At 37.8% G+C, this 10,901-nt stretch overlaps 1 protein-coding gene across 39 annotated transcripts in view; it reads right to left on the reverse strand.

The window, feature by feature from the left end:
• The window catches only part of MBNL1 (muscleblind like splicing regulator 1), a 185,729-nt gene extending 175,672 nt beyond the window's left edge, over window positions 1–10,057 (reverse strand). For 5 of the 39 annotated variants that reach the window (XM_043492010.1, XM_043492003.1, XM_038415261.2 and 2 more), the window contains exon 1: window positions 9,329–9,945. The gene's annotated coding sequence lies outside the window, so the exon portion shown is untranslated. Of the gene's footprint in view, window positions 1–1,443; window positions 1,800–9,328 lie in introns of those variants that run through there. The other 34 variants (XM_043492009.1, XM_043491999.1, XM_043491996.1 and 31 more) reach the window with 25 other exon arrangements.
• Window positions 10,058–10,901: the final 844 nt, after the last annotated feature.

Here is a 10,901-nt window from a genome sequence, read left to right on the forward strand (position 1 = left end):
AGAGACACTGTGAGACACTGACAGATGCTCTAGAAATAACTTGGATAGATCTAAGTTTTTTCTTTACCTGGTAATTTTCAAAGGATTATAATAATTTTATATGTACACATACATACATGTATATATTAAATATGACCAGGACATTTAGGTGCGGATGTATTTATATACATACACACACTATATTTACATATGCACACTATATATATTAATATGGTGCTGTATAGATATAATGTGCACTTGTAAGCATGTACCTATATACCTACACACAGTCACTGAACATTTCAGCTATTCCTACCATTTCAATTTTGGTAGCCCAAACGAGGTAATTGTTTAATTTGCAATTTAGAAGCACCATTATTTTCAACGGAACGTGGGAGCTTCTAAGTACAAGTTGGTTCCATTACTTTCTCTACCCAGTAAACTAGTTGGGAGGTAAAAAATTAAACTGAATCAGCACCCCACTGCTACTGTGACAGAATTTTGTATCCAAATATTTCCTTATGGCATCGTGCTAATCTTAAAAAAATTCCAGCCCAACAGAAAACAAAGGCTCATGATTTCCTTCTTGGAATGAAGACCCAAAGCAAAGTCGTTTTTTGAAGTTTCCCACTTAGTGAGTGGTGCTATGCAAGCCGAACTTTAGCTCCTAAACACCGGTGTGCGCACTCACTTTTCCTACAGTTTGAGTGACGCACTACAAAACGGAGTGAATAAAATAAATAAATAAATAAATAAATAGAAAGAACCTCTTATGCAGGGCGTCCTCCACCCTGCGAACTTGGCAAAAGACATCCTGTACTGAAATACAGCACTCTCCATATAAGGGAACACAGCTAAACATGTCATGCGTAATTTATGTGCAGTAGGCAGAGAATTAACCTTTCCCTGAACATATTTGGCCCATATGAAAAGCAAGCTAGAGGGCGGACTGAGAAGAAGTGATGAGACTTTTCCCCTCTGCAAAATCTTTGCAAGCGATTAGGCGCCCCTGCTGTTCCATCTTCTGTTCCCTTCAAACAAAGATCATGAAGTGATGAGGACACTTTCTATGCACCTGTTTGTTTGCTTTTCCCGAGTCTCTCTCTTCCTCCTCCCCCGCCTTTTTCTTTTTTTGCAAGGCCCCCTGCGATCTGACAGAGCGTGCAGAGCCCTCACAGGAAGGAGGCTGCTTTCAGCAGAACTGCAACTGCGACCCACTGCTTTCTTTTTAGCTCTAGATGGTGTGCGATATGAAACCATAACCCGTGGTAACCCAGCCCCTGCCTGACCAACTGAAAGTCAGTGAAAGCCTAATCTCACTTCCTCAATCAGCCAGCTACATTTTGCACAGCGAAAAATGTATAAAATTAATTAATTAATTAATTAAAGACCGTATGTAACAACAACAAAGAAAGAGAGAGAGAGAGAGAGAGAGAGAGAGACACGGTGGAAATGGAAACTTACCTCTCACATTTTTTTTTTTCAGAGGCAACCAGACTGTGGACAGATTGCCCCAGGCATTGTGGGATTCATTATTACAAGATGGCAAAAGACTGGAAAAAAATGTCCCTTGTCACAGTAGCATTATGATAGCCACAACTCACTCAGCTGCAGTGAAAAGACTGTTGCATCTAGCTGTGCAGACTCTTATCTCCAATGTCTGGTTTCCGTTGCTGCCTGCACTGCCCCCTCCCCCATTCAGCAAAACCTACCAGGAAGCACTGGGCGTACTTGTCGAGCCTTAAGAATGCAAAGGGGGAAGGAAAAAAAAAAATGCTTTCATGCTACTGCAGCGTTTTGCCTTCGTGAAACCTTACGGACTGACACAAATACATAACCGTGGGCCACTGAAGACCGGCTTTACTTGGCAGAACGTTCACAAAAATGTGGTATAAAAAGGTATCTGGATAAAAATCATCCCCTAAAAGCTAGTGTTGGTATATTCCATCTTATATGTAAAACATTATAACCTCTGAACTATATTGAAAATGTGACACATGCACTCTACTGTTCCTATGGACCGTCTGTTCAGACAATGAGTAAAATCCCTTTTTACAAAGTTCTCAAAGGCACAGTGAGGATCAGGCTGCAAGGTTAGACTGAAGGTTAGATGCAGAGTATAACCAAGCTCTCAGACTTTACCCGGTTTAGTAAAGTGCTGCTGCTTAAAATTCACTGTACAGTGTACCAATGTGATTAGTTAAGCACAGGCACGGTCTGCAAAAGACTGTCTTTCTGTTGCAACTAATTGGCTTCAGCTCTGCAAATTTCCAGGAAATGCATGTATGAGTACCCACTGCAAGTATGCAACACTTTTGCACAAACAAATAATGTAAAATATTCCCAACCTTACAGATTCTGGTAACAACAACAAAAACTTTAAAAATGGCAGCAGTTGTAGTTTGTATCCTTTTTTCCTAGGTCTCAGGAGTATTTACTGTATTTTTCCAGGGCTCAAAATATTTTCTGTTTGTTTCAATAATCACACCCTTAGCCCTATTGTATTCCACTACACACACTTTCTAAGTCATAGTGTGTTCCATGATCCAACTTTTCATAATTCTGGAAGAAAATTACAAAAAACCTCCAGCTAAAAGCCCAGTCATTATAAAACTTTGATTTGGCCTGGAATTTTTAATTCAGCTTGTACTTACAATGTTTTTAAAATCCCTTTTATGTTGGTCTATGTGGCTGTTACACTTTTTTCCCCATGAAAACTCAACAATGTAATTCTAATGAGATAAAACACACATTTCTTTCCACATTCAGTGAAACAGGAAAAAAAGTCACCCCACTCCAGAACTAGAGTCAAGGTGAATTTTTGTTTTTCCACTAAGAGGTCTTTTGATCCTTCCTCAGTGTGAATAAAGAGCCCTGTGTATGCTTCTATTTCTGGGCCACTGGATCTTAGCTAGGTGTTTCCATTGCTCCTAAAGAGAGCAATTTCAGGTAATTTTGGGGAAGGGAACAACACATTAGAAAAGGAAAAATAATCTTTACAGTGATTTTGTATGATATTGTATAGTAACACTACCTACAAGTGTCAATACACTGCACCTAGGTTTCAGGAAATAGCGCAATGGTGCCACTACCCCATGCATGAGTAAAGAGTAAGTAAAATGAATAATGAAAGCAATTACTCTCTAATTTTGTATTTGAAACATTTCCTGAATTTCAAAAAATTATTCATTTGATGAATATTGCCATTTGACCATTGCTAGCAAAGAGAGCAAGGCCATGACACAGCAATCTATGTGGCTGGTCCCTGCTCCTATGCAGAGCCCAGTTGTTTTAATCAGATCTCCACATTTGCAAAAGGATTTGCCTGAATAGATCAGGGTCTTAGTTATTGCAGAATTAGTTTGCCTATGCCACCAGAGAATCAATTTATTACCAAAAAAGCTACAACTTCACTTTTCATCACTAACCATGGAAGAAGCAGATAAGCCCTGCCACAACTATTGACTAAATACCCCAAGGATTACTCTAACACCTAAAGTATCCAAACTGGAATCTGGGCTATGGGGTCAAACAATTTAACTTAAACCTCACCATGGCATCAGTCTCCTTTTCAACCTTTCCAAACTTTATGTACTTGCACTAAGTCAGACACCATCTAGCCCCAAGTGGTTTAAAATACAATGACAGCATTCTAATTCACAAGGCTGTGTACCGTCATATTTTACCAACACACAATAAAGGTGCAACCCTTGAAGTCCATTGGAGTTTTGACTTCAATGGGGGTAGCATTTCACCCAGAGAGTTTAGTGTAAGTGGCTTGTGCAGTATCACACATACAGTATTGTATATGCAATATAAAAATGTGTGATTGACTGACCGTGGAGTCAATTTTCAAATATGAATGTCTATTTTAGGACACCCATCTCCACACTTGGATGCTCACATCAACACAAAGTATGTCTACACTATGCTACTGTAGTGCTGTATTATAGACATGCTATAGCAACGGAAGGTTTTTTTCCCCATTGCTGTAGTAAATCTACCCCCTCAAGAGGCAGTAGCTTCGTAGCATTATTCCATTGTCTATCTGTGTCTGTACCAGGGTTTACATCAGCTTAACTACGTCTCTCACCCAATTCACACCCGAGTACTGTAACCAAGTCAAGCTAAGTTTTAGGTGTAGATCAGGCCTTGGGAAGCTATATTTATTATTGCATGCATTTTTAAGTTACCCACCATCATAGTATATAGGGGCCATTGCATAAGTTCATCATGATTCTTCAAAAGAAGGCATGATTTCTGATCCTCTCCCCTACATTATTTATGTGTAATTGGATCATGGTGGCTCATTCTGAAGCATGTATTCAAAGACATATGGAAACTTCATTGTCAGTTTGAATGTCCACATATGGAATTGGGTGTTTAACTCTGAAAACTGGACTGTATGGATATGTAAATAAGTATTTATTGATGGGCAGAGGGATGGTGTGATAAATACAAACCCAAGAATTCTACTGGCACCACCCACAATTAACTATTGATACATGACATAACTTAAAGCTACTTCATGTCAAAATTTCCACTCCAGATTTTTTGGCATTTACTTATTTTTTGAAAGAGGGAAAGCAGCTGAAGTTATTCAGGTGATTCACACTCTACCCATCTAGCTATCCATTTATTCTGCCCATCACAATGGTATTTAAGACTCAAACACATAGGTAGGAATCTTATGCAGTTTTACCCTTTTCCTTGATCTGCACTGCTTTTTTAGGACATGCATCCTACTCCATTCCCAGTAACATTTTCTGTATTTCTACAGTCTTTGTCACTCAACTAAATGATAGGCCAATTAGTCAAAGACAAAAGGTGGAGTCAGAGTGCAGAGGTCTTTAATATTGGTAGGTTCCTTACTATTCAGGGATTTAAAAATCAGCAGGGCCATATTAAGGTCCACTTTAGGCCTGATCTTGCTTCTAATGAAGTCTATGGCAAAACTGTCAATGAGCAGAGTCAGGCCCTACGTAGTGGGGATTTTTAGTGGATTTTCAGGGGGTAGTTTTTTGTAAAAACAGAACAAAAATATCCCATAATGGTTTAAATGCATAATGTAATCACTGATTCAGCAAAGCACTTAAGTACATGCACATAAAGTGTGTTAAGTGCTTTATGAAGGACCATAATTTGTATATTTTATAATGCCTTGCATATTTAAAATGTAAAGGCTTTAATTATATGATTATTGTTTTAAAATTACTTAATACTATTTAATTTGTCTATTAATTTCCATTTTTGGAGAAGGTTATCTAGTCATTTATCAAATATATGTAAAAGAATAAGTGTGTATACACTCGAAGACATATGTATAGTGCATTATTGTATTAGAACAGTCTTTGTAGCAATCCGAGTGCATGAGTGAGGGAGAGGAGATGCTTTATAAGTAAACTTATTATGTATGGTTATGCCAACATCTTGGAAAAGGAAGAAAATTTGATTTCTTAAACTTTGTTTCTTTAAAATAAAGGAAAATAGAACTAAAGAAACTGTCAATGATGCATGTAAATTACAAACCTCAAAAATGACTAAATCTCACATCAGAACCTATAATATTCTAAGACTGCAGCAATATCTATTTTAGGCAGAAACCCCGCACAAAGCGGCTACTTTAATGCAGATGTTCCTAGTTTTGCTGGTTTAAGTCATTAACAGTCCGTAATATCATTTTAGGTAAGGTTGGCCTGGTCCTTACTTCTGGCTGAAGGTTCAGGTCATTATTTTAGACTAATTCAGCTATTATAACATGTAGTGGGTACGTTTCCACATTTTTCACTGTATTTTTGAGGGCCTTTCAGTGCCTTTTATTGTACCAACCATCCTATCCTCCTTTTATTTGGAAGAATTTGATGAGTAGCTTTCTGAATGACTTTGTCACCTGTATCGTATGATATTTGATGATTTCTATTCTGCATTTTTATCATTCTTCTATTCCTACTATTCTGAATTTTAGCCCCATATTAGATTCTGTTGACTTGAAGTGATTGGTTACCACAGCAACACACTTAGCTGGATGCCGTTACCACTTGTTGATCATGTAATGGTGCCCTGATGAATTCCTTTCACAGAACAATCTCCCATTTTCAGGCCATACATTTATTTTCATCTCTGTCCCTTTTCTTCAGACTGCAGCTCCTGTGACCAATTTTTTGGTCTTAACTACAGGTATTAATATTGCTATTGTTTTGCTTGAGGAAAAAGGAAGTGAATCCAGAGGTGTCTCCCATGGACTATCCATGGATAAGTCATAAGAAAAATAGAGATTAGAAAAAAGTACCCATAGGGCATAGTCAGCTCATTAGGTCTCAAACTTTGAAAGTCCACAGCAATCTCATTTTGATTTACCCCTTTCTATTGCTGTTGATGACTTTCTTCATCTTTAGAAAAGTTTTCCACCAAATGAGCTGGAGAAGCTGGCTCCTCTGACTTGTAGGTCACCTAGGAGTTGCCCGTCTCAACCTTGCCTTTTCCTTTGAACATCAGTGTTTCCTTTCCTCATTCTGACCAGTTCTGGTTATAACTCAGATCCAACTGACCTGAGCATATTTTCATACAACCTTATAAATGGAAAAGTGGTAACTCTCGCGGTAACTCAGCAGTTGTTTAATACATTTTTGATTTATTTGCATATCTTAATCCTTGGTGACTTTTTGAAATTTTTAAATCATTGCGTAAAACAACTTCCTCCTGGTACTTCCATTCAGTTTCTTTGCACAAGCCAAAGAGGTTTGCTACTTTCTCTGATTAAATTAGCAGGACTTGATGGTACTGTTTTTTTTTCTCAGCAGTACTCATTAAGTTGTCTCCTTATTTTCCCATATATTCCTTGTTAGCTCAGTCTCTTCAATTTTGATCAGGAATTCTGCTGTATTGATTCTCGCAGACCAATAACACGATCTGTTCAACCAATCCTATCTCCTTCTGCTCTCTTAAGAGTTTACCTTCTTTTAAAGGTCCTATCACTAATACTGATAATTCATCTTTGCTTCTTTCCTTTAGATTTTTGATGTGTTCTAGTTTACTCCTTGTGACAGATTGCAGGGGCATACCCACATCCTTGGTGAACAAGGGGTTAACCTCAGTTTAATTCCCTTTCACAGGTGCTCTGATGAACGTCTATCAGAGCAGCTGCTTGGAAGCAGAGTGCTTTCAGGAAGGTCAGGCACTACACCAAGGGTCCTAGAAAGCTTAGTTGGGGAGTTTTCTGTTCTTTTCTGTTTGACGTTCTTATTATAAAAGATGATATGTAATCACTTGAGGAAAAAACCTTGCTGACTACATGCTTTCTGACTGTTTATTTTCCAACTAAGTTACAACACCAGTTTATACCTGTGTCTTGAAGAAGTTTAATTTAGATCTGTGCATTATTTTTTATTTGTTTTATACCATAATTACCTTTTGTCTAGAAACTAAGGCAGTTTTCTCACCTTTTGGATGCTTTATTTTGAAGTAAACTAATTGCTCCCATTTCTACAATATGAAATCTGGGTAGAACATTTGACTCTCATTTGTTATTTCATCTACATATTAATATAAATCCAGAAAGATCTAGTTGTTAGATGTAACTAAGATGGGTAAACCCGGCTATTTATCTTATTACCAACATCTCCAAAGTTGGCAAATATTCTGCTCCAGCTTACCTCTCTACTCATGTGTCTTTTTGCTCACTGCCCTATAATGCCAAGTGAGCTGTAGCTCACGAAAGCTTATGCTAAAATAAATTTGTTAGTCTCTAAGGTGCCACGGGTACTCCTTTTCTTTTTGCGAATACAGACTAACACGGCTGCTACTCTGAACACCTCCTTTGTGTCCTTCTTCCACTCCTATCTCTGAGTCTACTTCAGTATAGTCCTGCACACTTTTATTACGAACTGGTATAGGAACACATGAATACTAGGAGCTTTAGAAAGAGGCAGACAGGGTTCTTACTCCAAAGAGTTTACCGTTTAAATACTTCATTGCCCGTGTTTCTCTTACATGACTCGTGTGCTCAGGTGTCTACACTGATTAATCTCTTTTACAAACATATTCAGCTTTAAGAGTTAACTCTGACAATTAAGACCTGATTTTCAGTGATGTCTGACCATCACCCACAAAGCAGGTTCTTAGATATCTAATGACAAACTGCCTCTGCAAGTAACTGGCGGCAAGAGTAATTAATTTTTTAAAGTAGTAACATATTTAGACAAATGTCCACTAGTCTACAATTATAAATGAGCAAAGTGCACCCTATCAATATTATAGTGCATAATTATGCTGTAAACTGTCCCTGGGGTTCTCTGTGAAGGTGGTTTCTTTATTACTCTTTAATTAGTGCTGGAATTCAGCTGTCAGAAACGGGGGGTCCACTTCTATTTAGTTTGCATTCCCATCATGAGAAGTGCAAGAGTTCAGACCAGGTGGACTCTGGCTTCATTCCAACGCAGTATTTAATCACCAAACATTGGTGGGACATTCATTGGCAGTGAAATATTTCATACCAGAAAATCAGGAACTTAGGTGCCAAGGGATTAATGTCTTTTTAATTTATATTAGATTTTACAAATGTACTTGGAACAGTATCTAAATCTCATACCAACTCCTGCTTACCCTATTCCTGCCACTTCATTATTGGGGTCAACAGGATGTAGCCCCATTATGAAAAGGAGGAATAAAATAACCTTATTATAATACCTCAAGGCAGCTATGTTCTCATCCTAAATATAAAACTATACTCCAAATACTACTACTAAGTAGTAAAAGTGGAAACTATTGTGAAACAGTTAGCACATCGGTTTAAACACATCAGAACATTTGCTTGGAGACTTCCAGAGAAGTAAAAGACAAGGGAGACAAAAATAATGCTCAGTGAAAAAGCCACCAAAATGGTTTCTTGCTTATTTATTTTAAGCCAAGATCCTTCAATCAGATCATGCAGGTGGCCCCTATGCCTGTCCAGAACCCCAAATGGACTCTTCATGGGTGTCCGGGTCTGCCCAGAGGAATTCAATGGCAAGAGCAGGACTTCATTTGCAAATAGTGTTTGGAAAGTATAATTTAAACAGATTATCCACAAGTAAAATTTTTCAGTACTGATATAAAAATGAATATAATTTTTAGTTATAGTTTTCACATCAAAAAAAGTTTCCTTTCCAAACAGATAGTGCCAGATTCTTGTCTATAATAAATTATTATTAAAATCTTCACTCATTTAAGATAAATCACCAAAATGCAAAATGACAACGTTCCATTCAATACAGAGAGTCCAGAATTACTTACTGAAGCTTAGTAGACAGTTTTCCATAATTCTAATGCCAACTTACACAATCAAACAAACATGGGAGAGCTCAGTTCTTACCTGTTTTGCCTCAAGTGTAGGTTAGGTCTTAAAGCTGCTTAAATAATACAGTGACACAGCCACCATTACCTCGAAGAGCTCTGTTCTGCTGTGCACTCTGGGCTAATTACAACATTCTTTCTTCGCAGTAGAAGGATGGTGGCCTAGCTAAAGGGGAAATGGTGAAAGACCAGAATAATTATGCTTCCCCAACCCTGTACGTTTAAGAACGTGAAATAAGCTATTCACATTAGCATACAGTAGTAACCATGGCAACAGGCTATGGTTTGCATATATATTTTTTAAAGAACCAAAAATTACTTCCAGCTATTTAAAAAAAAAAGAGAGAGAGACGCTAGAGGAAGTACTTTTGTATTTAAAGCCACATCCCTAATTTGAAGCAGCTACTGTAACTTAACATGTACAGTTCACATTAAAAGAACAATCTCTTGGTCTTGTGTTTTAAAATCTACCAATTAAAAATGTTTAGTGTCTGGCCTAACTGCTAATCTGACGACTGACATCTGGTCTAAAAGACAGACTTGCCCTGCCTGGCAAGAAAATCAACAAGTGTTCCTGGAAACTTGGTGGTAATGGTGGGGGGTTGTTTGTTTTTTGTCCTCAGGTCTTGTACTTCCTTCCTCTTGAAGAGCTGTCTGTTAGCAACTGATAAAGCCTTGCAAAACTGAAACTGCTACTATCTACAGACTGCTTCAGCCACCAACATCACAGGGCAGGTGCAAAGTCTTAAATATGACAGACTTTTGCAGGCAAGATATATTAAAACCTCTTTTGTTATTTGTATTACAGCTACTATAGTCTTTGGGCTTCCTGCACGAATGACAGCTTACTTCCAGTGCAAACATTTGTATAGCAGCCACATTTTAGACATTATAAAATTAGCTGAATAAACTGATCATCACTCTTATGAATTCACTTCTGGAATTCTACAAGTCTTTCACAAATAGATGGACAGCAGCCTAATGAATTACTGGAGTTAACAAAATTAATGCTTACACTGTTCAGTCTAAAAAATATGGAGCTATGTGAAAACTATTGTTTCTTTGTAAACATGTGCAAATATTTATTGTTTACTTATAAAGGGGAAATAATATATACAGGCAATCTAATGTCTTGGGCACTAAGTAGTTTTATAAAACTACAGACTTTTTAATTAAACTCCAAGTTCAAGGGGATGTTACCTAAAATGATGATGCTATGCTAAGTACCAGAGCAAGAATACACAGTACAATAAACAATCACTCAATGACAAAGCCAGATGTTGGCCTCCTGTGGAAAAATCTTGAAGGAGGGGTTGTGAGAAGGGACCGCTCCATTGGGAATTTTGTGTGGTTCTCCTTGCTAAATTTCCTCAACATTCTCCCATCTAGTAGGAGGGATTTATGGCCTTGCAGGGTAAGGTGAAAGTGAGGGTGATCGGTTTGCAGATGGCAACAGTTACCAAATTCTGATTTTGTTGCATTCTGCAGTAGAGTGTAGCGGTGGCTGAATCTCTGTATCCTGGCATAGCTTTGAAGATGCTCAGCACTACACATAACCTGAGGTAGAAAACACTTCCCACAAACACAGAAGG

This window comes from Dermochelys coriacea, chromosome 9 (assembly GCF_009764565.3).
Source record: "Dermochelys coriacea isolate rDerCor1 chromosome 9, rDerCor1.pri.v4, whole genome shotgun sequence".
NCBI classification, from domain to species: domain Eukaryota; kingdom Metazoa; phylum Chordata; order Testudines; family Dermochelyidae; genus Dermochelys; species Dermochelys coriacea.